This window comes from Cryptomeria japonica, chromosome 11, assembly GCF_030272615.1.
Source record: "Cryptomeria japonica chromosome 11, Sugi_1.0, whole genome shotgun sequence".
NCBI classification, from domain to species: Eukaryota; Viridiplantae; Streptophyta; class Pinopsida; order Cupressales; family Cupressaceae; genus Cryptomeria; species Cryptomeria japonica.
Window position 1 is genome coordinate 198591092 of NC_081415.1, and position 16013 is coordinate 198607104.

The window sequence follows — 16013 nt, forward strand, 5'->3', positions numbered from 1 at the left end:
ATCAAAGGAAAAGGAGAGAGGGGGAAGAGAGGGAGGGAAAGAGAGGTAGGTAGAGAGATATGGAAGGATGGAGAGAAAGGAGGGAGAGAGGAGGGAGAGAGGGAGAGGTAAGTAGAGGGAGAGGAAGAGAGATAGGGTGGGGAAGAGGTGAATTGAAAGAAGTTGTGAGGGAAGGAGGGAGGGAGAAAGTAATGGAGGGGGAAGAGGTAGGTAGAAAGGGAGGGAGAGAGAAAGGGGGCGGTATGTAGAGAGAGGGAGGGGAGATATAGATAAGTACTTAGGGAAGTAGAGTGAGAGAGAGGTAGAGGGAGACATGTAGGTGGGGAGAGAGAGGTAGCGAGGGAGAGACATGTAGGTAGAGAGATGTAGGTAAACGTATTAAGAGGGAGGGAGAGAGAGAGAGATATATATGAAGAGAGAGAGGTGATATAAGTATGGAGGAAAGAATGTAGAGAGAGGAGATAGAAGTATGGAGGAAAGAATGTAGAGAGAGGGAAGGAGAGGTAGGTAGAGAGAGGAGGAGGTAGGGAGAGGTATGTTAGGTTAGTGTTTTTTAGGGTTTATTAAGGTTAATAACATGGTAGCGAGGGAGGTAGAGGTATAGAGGTGTTAGAAAAATGGTGTCTCAACCTTGCATTTACATGAGGTTACTATTTATAGTAAGTTTTTGTTTGAGTATGAAATGGTGTGAAATTCTCTCCAAAGCTTTGGATTGGCTAGATAAGAATGCCAATAAATTTTTGTCACAAGATCATTGCTATTTTTGAAGATATTAAAGTTTCCATTTTTGGAAGATGTGATGAAAGGTTTAAATTTAATTTTGAGGACTTTAGACCCTCTAAAATTCCCTAAAAAGTGGGTGTAACTAGTGTAGCGGGTTACAAGGTGACAGAGCACTTCAAGATCTTTCTGGTGCATCAAACGGTTCATCAATCAAACACCCAGTTCACAAGTTATGGCCTCCGAAAGTTTGGACTCTTAAAATAGGAAGTATAAAATGCATCGGACGTATAAATGAGTTATAAAAGGGAGGAAAACATGCTGATGTGTGTTTTTACATGTCATAGGGCATCTAGAATGGAGATAAGTTCAACTCTACTTTATTGGGTGGTTTTAGCCCATGGCTTTGGCCCATGGTTTTGTAATACTGTTTGGCGATTTCTTGTATTGTATCTCCTATATATGAGGTGTGTGGGATAGAGGTTGTGTGTAAGAGTCTTATGGCTATCGAGTTACCTCTGAACCTTTGATTAGTGGTAGTCCTGTGAAGAGCTTGCTCTACAAGTATATTGTAATATGTTATTGATTGTTGAATAATATATCAAGTATCTTTCAGAGTGTGGGGTTTTTCTCCCGAAAGCGTTTTCCCCACGTAAATCACTGTGTTGTGGTATGCATGTTATTATGTTTATTTTTGGTATGTTTTTGTAGTTGTTGTAATGATATGTAAAAGTTTTGCATTACCCCCCTCTCGCGACTAGTGTAGGAAGTTGTTCTACTACTTAACTTCCTTATAGGAGGAAGTGATAGGATATAGAGAGAATTAGAAAGGGAAAGAGGGAGGAAGAGAAGAGATTGAGATAAGTAAAGAGGGAAGGAGAGAGTGGGTGATGTAAAGAGGGGAGAGAGAGGTGAGATAGAGAGAATTGAAGAGGGAAGGAGGGAAAGAGCAAGAGGTATGTAGGGGGAGAGGGGTAAAAGGAATATAGAGATAAGTAGAGGGAAGAGGAAAACAAGAAGAGAGAGTTGAGAGAGAGAGAGGAATGAAGAATAGAGGGAAGGAAGAAAGGGGGGATAGGTACATAGAAAAATAGATTAGGGAGTAAGGGATAGGTAGGTAGATAGATAGGAAAGGAGAGCGGTAGAGAGGAAAGGAGAGGGAAAGAGGTTTGTAGAGAGAGGGAGAGGGGAGGTAGAGATATGTAGAGAGGGACAAATATATAGAGAGAGGGGAGAGGGAAGTAGGGAGGGAGGGGTAGGTAGAGAGGTAGGGAGGGAGATAATGGTAAGTAGACAGGAGGGATGAAGAGGTACATATGAAGAGGGAGAGAAGGGAGATAGAGAGAAGTGTTGATGGAAGGATGGAGGGAGAGGGAAATATATATATATATATATATATATATATAGAGAGAGAGAGAGAGAGAGAGAGGTAATTAGATAAATTAAGAAAGAGGGAAGAAAGATAGAGAAACATGGAGAGGGAAGGAGGGAGAAAGGGAAAGAAAGGGAGGGAGAGGTAAGAAGAGAGAGAGAAAAGTGAGATAGAGAATAGTATGGAGGGAATGAAGTAGAAAGTGAGTGAAGGTAAAAGTAGAGAGGGATGGAAGGGAGGTAGGAAGATAGAGATAAAAATAGTAAGAGGGTAGATAGATGGATAGAGAGAGAGAGAGAGAGAGAGAGAGAGAGAGAGAGAGAGAGAGAGAGAGAGATGATGGGAGATGGAATATTGAGAGTAGAGATGGATAGGTAGAGAGGCATAGAGAGGGAAGGAGGGATGTAGGTAGGTATAAAGAAAGAGGGTGGGAAGGGTATGCATGTAGAGAAATATAGGTAGGTAGGGAAGGTGGGAGAGATATGTATAGAGAGAGGGAGAGGGTATATATACATATATAAGTAGAGATAGAATGGGAGAGAGAGTGGGAAAGGAGGGAAGGAGAGGTATGTAGATAAATAGAGGTAGGGAGGGATTGAAGCAGGGGTATGTAGAGAGAGGGAGAGGGAAAGAGAAGTGAGAAATATATTAGAGAGTGAAGGGTGAGAGAGAGATGTAGAAATCTAGGTCTAGATCTTGGGGAGAGATGGGTGTGAGATAGATAGAGAGAGGGGATATAGGGATATTGATAGGGAGAGAGATAGATGTAAAGTTAGGGGGAGATAAAGAGAGTGAGATAGATAGAAATAGAGAGGGAAGGAGGGAAGGAGCGAGAGGGATATTTATGTAGATAAATAGAGGTATGGAGGGAGGGAGGGAGGGAGGTAGAAGTATGTAGATAGAGGGAGATGGAGAGGTATATAGAGAAATAGAGAAAGGGAGGGAGGGAGGGAGGTAGAGGTATGTAGATAGAGGGAGATGGAGAGGTATATAGAGAAATATAGAAAGAGAGGGAGTGAGGGGAGGTATGTATGGAGAGGGAGAGAGGTGATAGAGATAAGTAGGGAGAGGGAAGGAGAGTGAGAGAGGTAGGGAGGGGGAGAGATGTGAGGGATGAGAAAATGTGTAGGAGGTAGGTAGAGAAGAGAGAGGAGATAGAGAGTATAATGAAGGGTGAGAGAGATAGGTTTTGAGCTTGGGGAGAGAGGGGGGAGAGAGGAAGAGGAAGAGTGATAGGGATAGAGATAGGTTTAGAGATTGAGGCAGACAAAGATAGTGAAATAGAGATAGAATGAATATAGGAGCTTGGTGATTATTGAAATTTGCTTAAGTTTGAGAAATTATAAGACCTAGATCTTGGGAAGAGAGGAGGGAGAATGAGAGTGATAAGGAAATAGATAGGTCTATAGCTTGGGGGAGACAAAGAGTGAGAGATAGAGAGATAGAAAGAGAATTATGATAGGACCCTACTAATTATTGAAAGTTGACTAAGTTTGAAAAATTATAAGATCTCCTTAAATCTAGAATCTGCATTACGAATCCTATAGATTTGAAACTATTCTCAAACATCTTGCCATTATATAAATTAAATTATACCTTTCTTATACTTAAACGGTATCTTTTATGTATATATCCCAATAAAAAATTTTTAAGGGGAAGACAAATAAATTAGCATTCAAAATGTATATGTGTTTTGTGGAACTAAAAACATGCATGTGTTTTGCTTAATAAGTAGAACAAGTACATGTTTTTAGTTTTACAATATATGTACAGATTTTTTGTATAAAAACACATGTATTTTAATTAAAATAACAAGAACATGTTTTAAACATGTACACATTTTGGCTTGTACTTAGGATTTGATGACAAGCCTTAGGCTTGGGAACTTCATTTGCCTCATTTTGATGTGATTTTTTCTTCCATTCTCATTTTTCAACTTGCTCATCATCAAGTTTACACATTATATACCAAGTCTTAGTAAAATTACCACCATAATTTCACATGCCTTCTGAGCTTTCTAACCATATATATATTTTAAAATTTAAACTACATGAACCATTTTAGTGTTAATTTATTTTACTAATGTTTCTATAATTACCAGAGACATATGTGTTGCATGTTTTTAATAACTTTTGACCTAGTTGTCCAAATTTTAAAAAAAATATAAGATGTTCTACACTTCATTCTTTACACATTGAAAAAAATAAAATTTTTTGATTGAATTTGTGAAAGTTATGTGATATGCAAACTCAATGATGTGATTTATAGGATGTGTCCACTTTGAAAAATCATTTTAAAAAAATTCAACAAAAAATTACAAAATATACAACATTTCAAAATACTCTCAACTATATTCGTTCTAATAAATTTTTCAAAATACTAAATGCAATTGAAAAATTTGAGGGGTGCACACCAGACACTATGTTATGTTTTTGCTGTAAAAAAAAGGAACACTTTTGTGTGTGTAAATCATTTGATTCTCTTAATCTTATCTATTTTTGAAAAACTTTTGTAGTTTAGAAACTAGATTTAAAGTACTACGATTCTTGTTCTTTTGGTATCTTCAAATTTTGAGTTCACGAGTCTCAAATTACTCCTCCAAGTTCAGGTTTAGCTGATTTGAGAAAAATGTAGCCACTTAAAACCTCCTTTTTGTATGCCATCTTTGTGAATTTTCCCACTTGACACATATAGAAATTATACGTGTATTATCAACACAAGTGCATGACATTGACAAGTTATTTTAGCGATGTACCATCCATATCAAATAGACAGTAAGCAGTAGAACCATAAAATAATGTGAATACGTAAGGACCTAACTAATTAGGGATGAAATTCCTTTTTTGGTTAGGTGGCACATTATCATTTATTTGGCTCTCATAGAGAACGAGATCACCTATGTTAAAAGTGTGAGAAAGAATGTTTTGGTTGTACTACTTCGATGGAGATTTTTTATAAGATTGAAGGTGCTCAAGGTCCTTTAATCGACGATCATTGAGAAACTCAAGTTGATTTAGATATTATGTACGATAAGTGTTATTATCAATCAACCCTCTAAGGGAAACTCAAAATGAAGGGATATCTAACTCTAGAGGCATAATAGCATCAACACCATACATGAGGCTATAAGAGTAGTACTAGTAGCAATATGAACACTCATGAGATAGGCCCAAAATGCACAAGTTAATTGAGTGTGTCAATCTTTACCATGTTTGTTAACTTTCTTATGCAAAATTTGTTCAATAGTCTTATCAAATGCTTCAACCTAACCATTGGATTAAGGATGGGAAGGTGTAGAAAATCAATGTTGAATATGAAATTTCTCAAAGAATTGTTTTAGCTCCTTGCTCCTAAATTATGTACCATTATCAGAAACAAGGGTAGAAGGAAATAAAAAATGAGAAATTATATTGTTTAGAAGAAAGTTGTGGATTGCTTCAATGGTAGTGGATTGGAGTGAAAAAGATTCTACCCATTTTGTTACATAATCAGTAGTTGCTATGATGAAGGTATGTCCCCTAGAAGAAGGGGGATATATCTTTTTTCTTCTAGATATATTTTCGATGGTATCGAGACCCCAAGTCCAAACATGCCAATAAGTGGCTTGAACACAAAGTTCTTGTGTAGGAGCTTAAATAAGATTACTGTGTTGATTACATTGAGTACACTCCTTGACAAAGGCAAAGGAGTATTGCTCCATCATTTTCCAATAGTATCTCATGTTTATCAATTTGTGTACTAAGGATTTACTGCCAAAATGTCTACCCCCAAAGCTTGAATGAGCTTCTTGAAGGGCAAAGGGTATCTCAGCCTTAGTAAGACATCAATGAATAAGACCATTGTAAGATATGTGATAAAGAACATTAGATAGGATGATATAGTGAGCTAAAAGATTTATAATTTGGATAAGAGTATTATTACTAGCATCATTAGGAAAGTTTCTAGCCTTTAGATAGTTGTGAATATGTGAATACCATTTCCCTAAGTCTATATATGCACACATAAGACTATTAAGTTCAAGTTTATCTAAGACAATAGAAAATAAAATAATTCACATCGCAAAGTGATACTCATCTTTCCATTGCATCCTTGTGATGATTCTCTCTCGTAGGAACACTATAAATGGTATAGAAAGTGAAGTGACTAAGAAAAAATAAAGCCAAATCTTGATACTAAGATAGTTTACACTATTTATCTCAATATATTCTTGTGATTTGATTTATTATTAATTTAGAGTCACCATGAATACATATATGTTTAAATTTTTATGTTATCTCAACATGTAAGCCAACAATAAGGGCTTCGTGCTCATGATATTTTTTGTATAATGAAAATCGAGTCGAAAGGAAAGAGAAATTGGCTTTCCCACAAGTGAGATTAGTACTAAACTTGCTTTAAAACTAGTTTGACTTCTCAACACATTGAAATGCATTTCCCATATAGGCTCATGATCTATAGTAAAAGAAGTTCATTTGGGAACAAGTCTAGGATAGGAAATGACTTAGGTGAGTTAGCTTCCACTAATTTATCAGTGATAGCTTGACATTTGATTAAATTCTAAGTTACAAACTTAAATTCAAACTTAGAGAGAAACATCACCCATTTTTCCAATCTCCCAGAGAGATCAACGCTAGAAAACAAATGTTTAAGAAGATCACTTCCAACAATCACACGAGTCTCTACATGAAAAAGATAAATCCTTAGCTTTTGCATTATAAAAACAAGCAAGACACTGCTTTTCCATCGTAGAGTATCAAGTTTCATAGTCAACTAGAATACAACTAATTTAATATACTACTCTTTTTTTACCAGCGTCATCATGTTGAGCTAATAAAGTTGCTAAAGTATGAGGCGATGATGAGATATAAAACATAAATGTCTATCTTGCAAGTCAACATCAAGAGGGGAGGATTAGGCAAATAGTTTTTGATAGAATCAAAATCCTTTTGACACTCATCATCCCACCAAAAGTGCACATCTTTCTCCAACAATCACGTGAATGGAAGGGTACGATCGACCAATTGAGATATGGATCTACAAATTATTGAATATTCCCTTGTAAATTACAAAGTTAAGAGATGTTCTTAGGTGAAGGCATGTTAATGATCACTCAAACTTATTTATATTGACTTCGATTCCATGATGAGAGATAATAAACCCCAATAGTTTGTCAACATCCATGTTGAAGATACACTTAAGAGGGTTTGGTCTCATCTTATAGAGTTTAAGCCTTTCAAAGATAAGTCAAAGATTCTTAGTGTGATCTTGATGAGTTGTGGACTTAGCTAAGATTACATCGACCTAATCTTTAAGATATTATGAATAAAGTCATGAAAGATTAGAGTCATCACACGTTGGTAAGTTGCTCCAACATTCTTCAACCCAAACAATGTATGACTACATAACAAAAGACAACCCCAGGGGTTGTGAAGGCTATCTTATATTGATCTTTTAGATTAATAAGGATCTGATTATAACCTGATAAGCCCTTTATAAATGAAAGTAAGGCATGTCATGTAGTCAAATCCGCAATCATATTGAGATTTGGTAACAAAAAATCATCTTTAAGAAAAATATGACCATCAAGTTTACTAACACCAATGACATTTGAGATCCAAGGTAAGTAGTCAATGAGATGGATAAAGATAACTTTTAGAAGATTTTCCATCTCAATATTGACTAACAAGGTAACCCGGCTAGGATTCATCAATACCAGAATATCCTCATATAACCAAGAAAATATATTAGAATAAGAATGCAAAATATTAGAATGTGATTTCGACTCTTCTAAAGAAAGAGATTTTCCAATCTTGATTACCTTTTCAGAAGATTAAGGATCCACGAGGACACCAAAAGTATCTCCCTTAAGGAGAGCACTATAATCTTCAAGATGTGACACAGACATGTTCTCATCATCATAAGATAAAGAAGCCTCCCCATCAACACTCAAAATGAAATCTCCAAAATATGCTTGATTATTCAAGCAATGTGGAAATTTATGTTTATGGTGATAATAAGTAAGACTAGAATAGACACCCAATAATTCTTCTAGAGATTCCTTTGAAGAGAAAACATCTAGAGGAACTTCATTAGAGTTTACTTCTCTTTCAATATTTAGAATTAACAAGTTTAAGAGGAAGAGGTTGGCAAAAATCATGTTGACATTCAACCATGATTTTGCCTTAGAATTTGTCCTAGGTGACATCCAAGTCCAATCTTAGAGCCATGTGGATCAACTTCTAAAGGGACTTTAGTACCGTGTTCATGTTACATCCACAACCTTTACTTTACTTGGACATAACCAATTTTAGAAAGAATATCAAATCCTGGCCTATAATGTTATTGTGACTCCTGAAAAGAAGGAGGATTACTATAAAGGGTTTAATTGATATTTGTAAGTATCACCCTACTTCACTGTGGGCATAATCATCATTTTTTAATAGAGGCAACTGAGATATTTGGAATATTAAGGTGGATTGGATCTACTTTGTATTCCCTGATGTAAGATTAGGTAAAGTCCAAAGATCCCCAACCATCATCCACACATACGTTCTAACTAGGAGAAGGAGTATACTTAGAACTTTCTTCTTTAGGAAGATCTTGCTTCTTAGGAGAATCTTCTTTAGGGACATACTTCCCAAGGATATATTTTTCAAGGGATACCATAAGAGTATATGTCAACACATTAGAAGATAACTATGGAATGTAATTTTGAAAGGTAGGTGTAATTGAAGCATGACCAACTATTATCATTTGATATATGTGCATAGCATCAGGGTCAACCTTGATTGTAACTACTTGATTACTAGAAACAAACTTAATAGAACCAAGAAGGGTAGAAGTGGTTTCTCCTAAAGAATGAATCCAAGGTCTACCCAAGAGAAGATTATATGGTGAATGTCCCAACATAACATACACTAGGGTAGGAATAGTAATTGATCCTATCTTCAAAGGAAAAGTAACAGTGTCCAAAGCTTGCTAAATAGTGTTATCAAAACCACAAATGAACAATGAAGATGCAACAAGAGAACTTGAATCAACTTTGATTTTAGGTAATAGATTGAGACCCAAAAATTGAGTGTTGAACTGGTATCAATAAGAGGTTGCCTAATGCCAACATTATTAACATAAACAATTATCATCAATAGATTTGCTTGATTTTGTACTTCTAGAGGAGGGAGTTCATGTGGATAAAATGTAATGTTTGGAAAATCTACATGAATATGATCTATCAACACATTTACAACTATCAACCTAGCTGAAGAAGGTAATATAATCTTTTGAAGAGCTTTCTAAAGCATTCCTTGATAAATTTGAGTTGTTTGAAGCAAATCCCAAAGTGTGATCTTAGCAGGAGTAGTACAGAGTTTCTCAATAAGATCATACTCACTTTGTTGCTTAGTTACGAGTTTAGTGCTTGAGAAAGGTTTGATTGAGAAGATAGTAAAGAAGTGGGTTGATTAACATTTTTTTATTCCTTTGAGTATTGTGAGTATGAGCTACTACATGATAATAAGAAGCTTTAGATTGTGTAAACCTAATAAAGAGATCTATTGAATCACTTTAAAAGGAAAACCATGAATAGAATGAACTCTCTTCTAAGAAGGACTAGTCGGAGTCACATAAATGATTGGTCTCATAAGACTTTAGGTGATAACAAAGACTACAATCACATTTTAGACTTCTCATTTTGGAAGGAAGAAGATTATAAGGGTGGAGTTTGTGTAATAGGTTTTTGAGAAAAGGAGATGCCTCTAGGAAGTAATCTAGGGCATCTTCTAACATATCAAAATACCAATTTAAGAAGACATTATCAAATGCATTAATTTTTTTCACAAAATATCTGACCTGAGGCATTCACGCCAAGTTCACCAAAATGTAGAGGAGGGGATTTGCTACTCTCAAGATGATGAGGTCTTTTAAGGATAAAATGACTCACGTCTACCTCAATTGACACAACTCAAGTGATATCGAATTGAGATGCTTGAATTGAAACTTAAAACTATGCTAAATTATGAATGGAAATTGGACATACTCAAATAAGTGAAATGTGATAAGATCAAAATATTTGGATTAGAGAAATGGAAAGTAAAAAATACATAGATTATTATACCAGACGAACAAAGCCTCGACCTTGGACACTAGCGCACTATGGGGATATCTACATGGTTGTGTTGTTACCTATATAGATAGAGCCCCAAAAATGTTAGAAACTCAACATAATGATTCCTTTGTTTGCTGAATCTATTTGTCACCAAGAAACATAGAGACAAAAAAAAATGTTCAGGTTGTATAGGGGTTTGCCTTAGTCAAACCTCTATTTTGGTGTTTCCACCTCTATGGATAGCCTTATATGATTGAATAGGCAAAAATTAAATAGACATGTGATATAAATAATCCTTGCTATGAAGGAAAACCCCTATCATGATAAAATAAATAATATGCAAGATCAAATAGATGTGTGGGAGATCATTACCAGTAGTTGAAGCTCTCCTCTTGAGGCAATAGATGTGATGGACAATTTAAGAAGAGTCTTGGATGTTGTGAGAGCCTAAGAACTAAGAAAAATTCAAAAGAGCTTCGCTATGTGAGATAGATAGATGAAGGAAAGTTGAGAAAGATTGCTAAAGTGACAAAAATGAGCAATATTGAGAGTTTTGTTCCTTTGAATGGGCATGAAGTAGTCGTTACAAGCAAGTTTGGGTAATAGAAAAAGCGTTAGAAATAAGTTGTATGAAATATGCTTGTTTGAATCTCATAATTTATTAGGACATTTGCGTGTCGCATAAACATTTATGCACTATGTTGTTGTCTGGCTGATTTCTTCCCAAATTCAAACTACATGCTGCTAACACTTGGTCTTTTCTATAATGCCCCACCAGAAACCCTAAAGGAAAACCACACTACAAGGCAACTAAAGGGTATAACAATTTTTTTTAAAAAAGATTAAGTCCATTAAATACAACATTGCACGAATAATAACACAAGCAGAAGTCTAACAATGACATCCTAAAGGGTTACCAATGAAGATTACTTTGAATAAAAACAACATCACAATGTCAATCCAATTATCCATCTAAATTAGGGAAACTCAATTTCGATTAATTAACTCAAACTCATAAACTGATTTCCATAAAGAGAGGTTTAAAGAGTTACAATATATTTACTTCCAATGTTTCATTTACACATAAGAAGAAGGATAACTGAAATAACATACATTCCATTGAATTTTAAATTACAACATTCCATAAATTACATGGCTTCAATAGAACAACTAAAGTACATAGGTTACAATACCAAGGTTACAAAATTTAATGATACAATGACCACATGGTCACAAATGTACAATATTCTCGAAACATGAGCTGATACAAGAGTCACGAACCAAGAACCACCAACGAAGTCGATCCTCGCAAGAAGGTAAGAACAAAGATATCTGATGGGAAGTGGCACTACCACCCGACCATGTGATCCCATAATGGAACCACCCCACCGTGCTAGGAGATAACAAAAGACCCTCAAGCAAGCAATAAGACAAGTACAACAGTACACATGACTTCGTAGAACTCAAGTGACTCAACTCACAAACACTAGTGACCCTAAAGAGAGAGTGCCATCACATGGCTTAAGATGGTTACCCTAGGTAGGTCTCCATAGGTCCCAGCCCTCATCCTGGGTTATCCTAGTAACCTTTCTCGAACCCCCGACTCCATCCAAGTATCATGTGGACCTTACCAACCCTTCGTGAGGACAAGGTGGCAAGTATGCCATTCTAGGCCTTCTCACAACATCTTGAGTCTAAACAAGCACTCAACCATGTGCAAGGTACTATATCTTAATTAACATTATAACTACCCACCCCCTAATCAATTATTAGGTTATCACTTATTAACTGACTTTCGAGGGGTTATCCTACCATCCTCTTTGGGTTTGGCCTCCGCCCGAAAGCCACTCTCTCTCCTAGGACACTAACAGGGAAGGTCTCTCTATGAGAACTCTATGGCGAAACTGACAACCATATCTAATCCTGACATACCACAGGTGAAGGATTCACAGTCACTAACCCAAGATTGACCATTTGGAAACATAACACACAATGGCTCACATCCACAAGGTTTAAACAATGACACCTAACTAAGGGGGTATACAACATACGACATAACGACAACTCACTAGAATTTGCAACAAAATTTAAACTTAACTGCAATTACTATTAACACAAGATCCTAAAACAGGCAATCTTTTCTTAAACAGTCAAAAGCATAAAACACTTGCAATAAAGATTTTCCAGAAATTAAGAATATACATCTATATTAATATAAGGAAAACAATGAAGTCACACGTCTAATAAAGTTAATTAAAACCACATTAAAATTAGCCCCCCAATCATATGATCATGATTAATTTACAAATAAACTTGATTAGACTATAACCATAATCTAAATTTAATTCTAAATTAACAATATATATATATATATATATATATATATATATATAATATAATTTCAATATATATATATATATATATATATATATATATATTCATCGAATATAATATTATATAATTGTATTATATTATAATATATAAAAATAGAGATTTAGTATTTGAAATAACATTTATTTCCAATAATTATGCCATATCTTTTATTTTCCAAAATATATAAATTAAAACAAATAACCAAAATATAATATATATATATATATATATATATATATATATAATTTATTTTTATTTTTTTTAAACTTATAAAAATTAAAAAGACTGAATATTAAATTCGGTGGCAAACTCGGTAGGTGAGCGCTGCGATTTTTTTTGTTTTTGGCGCCCCCCCTGCTGCTACCGAAAGGTAGCAAGTGTTACCTTACGGTAGCACTGCTACCGTGGGGTAGCAGGCTTCGGCCTCCCCCTTCCATTTTTTTTTTTATTATTATTATTTTTTTAAATCAATTCATAAAAAAATGAATTGACAGAGATTTAATTCTTCGTTCTTTCATACTCTGAGACAACATAGTCAAATAAAACGCAGAGCCATTATTTTATTTTATTTTCTAAAAAATTAAATTTTAATAAATGCCTGGATTGAAATACATAGATTTAAAATTTCACAAGGCCCTTAATTTTTTTATTTTTTTTAAAAGGAAATTCTTCAATACAAAAAATATAAGAATATCAAACTTTTACAGAGATTAATAAAAATCAATTTTCACAAGGAATAAAATTAATTTTTCTTTTAACAAAGATTTAAAAAAAATACACAGAGATTAAAATCGATGCATCTTCCATAATCTACTCTTTTCTTTACCCAAATTTCTTTTGAATCTCTTCTACTAGGAAAAACACAATATGCATAACACAGAGAAAACTTTCATGCATAGAGGAGGGTGAATCTGACAAAATTTTGCCAGCATAACCCTCTATGATTTTCACAAAATCAAAACTAAAATATACAGTAAAGAAAATCAAATACATGAGAATCTCCACAACAGAGGTTGGAGATTCAAACAACTAAATTAATTTAATTAAAGAAAGCCAATGAACACCAGACAAAGACCCCAACCTGTGAAGCTTTCCTGGAAGATTCACTTGGATGAGCTCAGTCCTGCAACCGGGTTCCAAGCTAATCACTCCTACCAGCAATCCTCTGGTAAATTTCTATCTCCACAAAATCTTGCCTCCAAAATAATCTTCTCTCCCAAAAATCTCCGCCTCTCCTCCTGAACCTAGTAATGAATAATAAAATATATTTAACCTAAACTTCTAGGTTGAAAAATATCTTATTTTAAAAACATAATATTAAACTTATTAATAAAGGAATATTCTTTTCTTTCCTAATTTCCAAAAAACGTAGATAGAATGAACTAGCAAAAATCAAATTTGTTTTTCTTTGGCTTTCTTTTCTTTTCTCATGCCAACTAATTAACTTTTTCCAAAAAGAATTTAAGGCAATAATTTAACTCTATTTTTTTAAAAAAAACTAGAGATCAATAAATACAATTATATTTTTGTAATAATGCAATTGCAATTAAATTTAATTACTTCATTTAATTAATTAAATTCATAATCACAAACGCATAATAATACATAATTTAAATATTCCAATTATGCAATGACGTTATGAACTTAAATAAATAAATCAATCCACAATTGCACACAAACTGAGCAACCCCAAACAAAGACTCTGAAAAAAGTCAACAAAGCAAAACTTGAAGACCGAACCACATAAGGGACAACTGACTGACGACACTCACAAGAGTGCAACATGGGTCAAATTAGGGTCAACCACTATCTCCTCCACTCCCATCGGACAAATAAGGCACACTCAGGCCTGTGTAGCTAGGTGAAGACGATACCCCGTACCTACCCGATACTTGTACCTACAATAACCTGCATCATCGAACCACACATGCATATATACAAATATAGAATACATGACATACACACCGATGAAAGAGAATCGTGATGTTCCCTATCTCACCGGAGTGAGTGAAGGAAAATCGTCCCCTTGCATCCAATACACTTGCAAACAGGCAACATATATTTGACACATCGCATAGATAAAGTAAAGTGTTAGTACAATGCAATAATCCATAAATGCTACAATCACAAGTACTGATATACTGTATATAAAGTATGCATCCCATATCTAGATAAAACATGAAATAATGTCAATAAGTCTGAATAACACATAAAAGCAATGTATCCATTGAAAGTACACCATGGAGAAAATGAGTCTAACAAGCTCAATCGAGGAGGGGTACTACATTTTCTATTCATGAAGTTGGGTTTATGATATCCCAATAATGAATTTTGTCATAAATACATTGGATGCAACCGATAAGTATGAAATTGGCACAAGGTGCAACTTGCGACACTACACCCATACATGCCTAACATACAGATGTCACCACCTTATTTACATGATAGAGCACACCACTTAACAACATATTGTTAAGACACAATTGACAATTCATTTGTACAAATACTTGCATGGTACAAGATATAGGTAGAGAAGAACCAACGAATAGATTTTCTACATACATTTCATCATATATATCCTCTCCAAATATTGAATTTCCCTTTCAAATTATTATGCGCTTATCAAATGTGTATTTGTAGTCTAGCTTAGGGTTTCATTCACACTTTTTGTAAGCTTGTGGATTACTAGCTAATTTACAAATTTTACCTTTAATACACGTATGAATTGGAGCATAATTTGCCTTGCTCAAATTTGTTCATCTTTTGTCTCTCTGAGTGAATTTGCATGACAATATTTTTTTGAAACAAGAATAAGAAATGCCATAAAAAAAGCTAAGACCATCAATATCCAAATGTGGCATCAAAGTGCTTTAAGTGTCATGTCTTTGTCTATTGATAGATAAAATCTCAAAGCCTTAATCAATCTACCTCAAAACCTAGTTTCCACAAATATTGAAAATGAAGGCAATAAAAAGGTGGAAAGAAGAAAGAAGAAAAAGGATGACAAGCAAGGAATTATCAAGGAGGATGAAGACCATGAGTTAAAGATAATTTATAGAATTGAAATCAACATTGGATCTTTTATAATACAATCTAATCACAAATAAGATCTTATAATGTTGTGGGTGAGAAAGGTGGTCATATTTGTTTGTTTTATATGAGTGTGGGGATGTGGGGTCTAGTTACATCATATCACACAAATGCCCACACTTCTCACGTTTTTACTTTCTATCTTCTATTAAACTTTAAAACTTAGAATGACAGGGTATTTTCTAGCACCTTTTTGTTTCAACATGAAATAATATTTCAAACAATTTTTTAGACTTGCAAATCCATTAATATAATAAGGTCAAAAGCATATTCCTTTAACGTTTGCTATGAACCACTTTTCTACGTTTCCATATAAATAGAAGGTGTAGTTATATGTGAATGCTCTAGAATATT